This window comes from Perkinsus marinus (genome assembly GCF_000006405.1).
Source record: "Perkinsus marinus ATCC 50983 genomic scaffold scf_1104296944428, whole genome shotgun sequence".
NCBI classification, from domain to species: Eukaryota; Perkinsozoa; order Perkinsida; family Perkinsidae; genus Perkinsus; species Perkinsus marinus.
Window position 1 is genome coordinate 285,045 of NW_003211397.1, and position 2,823 is coordinate 287,867.

The window sequence follows — 2,823 nt, forward strand, 5'->3', positions numbered from 1 at the left end:
CCGGCCAAGTGAATGGTGATCTCTTCTTGGATAGTCGTAACCCATCTCGTGAAGTGTCTCGGAAATATGCTGGCATCTCGGGGAGCATGTCGGTTTAAAGCGTCAGACAGCATCAAGGAGTTCTCATGCAACTTTAGTGAGGTTATGGCAGGCTCTAATACATGATGAGGCCTGTACAGTAGAACCATCATCTGACACTCGCCTTTGTCCTCGTAGATGTACAGATCCGCAGCGGGGGGACGGAAACCAAGGGGCTCGCCTCCGTGGTCTATGGGGTCGACGTATGTATAGAGGCCTAGCAGGTACCCCGGACAGTTGCCGTTATTCTCATCTCCGGGAAGAGTTGTAGGCTCGATCATTATTCAACAGGAGCGGGAAAGCTATAAAGTGAATCTCAGAAACAGTTGGAGAGAATATTTTCGAACGTCGTTTTTTAGAGAAGGGAAGGTCAATCGATTCGACCCACATTATCTTGTCACATCACTCATCGTTAACTCGAAATCATGACTGAGCTATTCAGTCTGAGCCTGTTGTGCAACTCGGCCTCAACAACCAATGAGAGTAAAAAGATGTAGTCTGAAAGAAATTCATCGCTAAAACAAAGCCGATTGCGTCATGTATTCGTGCCAACTCGCACGCGTGAACGCGTGTGCCATCTTGGCGTTTCAAACACAATGACATGATCATCCTTTTCGGGCGAACCAACGGAAGAAACAGTAATTGACGATGATGATTCTAGACGTAGAGGCGACAAGTGGTCAATCACGCCCTATTTTGCCGTGAATGGGGCATACATAGAGAGAGCATGAGGAAACTATGATGCAATCAATAACCATGACACGGTACGGCAAGGCTAAGGATGAGACTCTCAGGGTCCCAGATCAGCATGAGGGAACATTCTTTCCACGAAGAGCTGTCAATGATCGCTCCTGTGATCTGTATGTCTGACGAACCCAAACACAAGTCAAAATCTCCCACAATCACTCACGAAGCTCGTGAGTAAGCCCCGTGACAGATGCTATGTATGTGACAGTGTCACACACATAGCGTGAGTGTCACAGTGATACAGTATTGTGGATCCAATTCGATGGCTTTCATATCATTACAAGTAGGAATGCTTCGATGATCTTGTTAACTCTGGGAGTAGTGACTCCGATGAGGGTGTAGACACTCCCCAGGGGAGGACATTCTCACATATAGATTGGTACCACAGCGTTTCTCGTGGTTCACGTCACGTTAGGGAAACACATGAACTTCGATTTAACGCTACGAGAGTGGTTTGCAACATCTATGACTAATTCACCCATTGATGGAACTAGTTGTGCACATATTAGAAACGGTCCTTCCTCATCGTTCGCACGAATCAGAATCGACCACCAAAGGTAAAGGGGGACAGTGGAGCAGCAACGTACAACTACTGCTGTCTATTCCTTGCTTTATTCGAGGCACTTCACGCGAACACAGCCATCAGCACAGAGAATCTCTGAGTGTAGGTCTTGCATTCCAGGATCATGCTTCCCCTCTCTGGGCGACAACAATGACAGTTGTGCCTCCCAGCTTCATATAGCTGCTATCGTAGCACCCTTCTACCTGCGTGATGCCCAGAGCATCTGCAACAGTCCACGAGTCATCAACCACGACGAGATGTTGCCTGTATGTGAGAGTAGAGATCTCTTGTAGGCGTCGTATTCAATTTCCTAGTGCAAGTGAGTGACTCACGTAACACAAAATTCGCAGTACGACGTCAACATTTCTCAGCTCGTTGAGCCTACGAAAAGAAGAAGAGTCTGATAACACCGAGTCAGTGCTATGAGAAGGATACGGTGGGGCTCGTACAGCCATACCAAGTGACCCCAGAGAGGCACAACGACTGATGGGGCCGGCGCCTACGAATCACCCCACACACAGAGGATGGAGGCTGCGCGGCATACCTCTTCATCTGTTGAGAAAGATTGCGAACCACAAAGTACTTCTCGTCACAGTACTGCCCTCACTCTCAAAAGAAGTGCTCAAGCTGATTCCAAGTTGGACTTCTCTAATCACAGTTTCCATAAAGATAATGAACAGAAGGAGGACTATCCGGCACCCTCATCTTTCGGAAAGGGGTCAGATAAACCTTCCTGAGTTTGACCCTGGGCAGCAGAATCGCGGTGTAGTGATTCGATAGCTGAAATCAGCTTATCATCACATCCGGCTAGCCTGAGAGTTTTCCAGAGCCAGGACGGGGTACTTTATCGTAGCCAACTTTCAAATCTAGAACGACAACGGACGGTCTTCGACCATTCCGACCATAGACCCCCTGGCGTCGACGTGGTGAACCGCTTTTAGGGCAGCCTTCGCCCAGCCTGGAAAGAGCCGGTCCGGACTGCTCTGCTGAGTAAAGTTTACAGAGTCTGCCTCAAAACTATCAATGCTCACATGCTAATCTAATAATTTACACGACTAGCACGTGATTCAGTCACGGTGATAGAAAGTGTTTCAAAGCAATAACTACTAGTTATAAACTCGAGTATACACTACAGCTGATCTTCCCACGCCGAATGCCACGGAATCTCAACACGCAAGCAGAGTCCGGTGACGCGCTCTACAACTCTCAGCGATTCAGCAGCAATAATGGCGAATCGCTCAACATTTCTGCAATCTAATGGTTCTAGGCATTAAATATTTGTAGTCCATCTAGAATAATAACTATATCAACTATAACAAACTATTAAACAGTTTGTTCACGTCACTGTATGACCGAAGCGATACACATGTACTCTGCGAGTAATATCATGGCGATCGCGCCAACATATCTTCCGTGAAACCGTTATCGTTATCGTG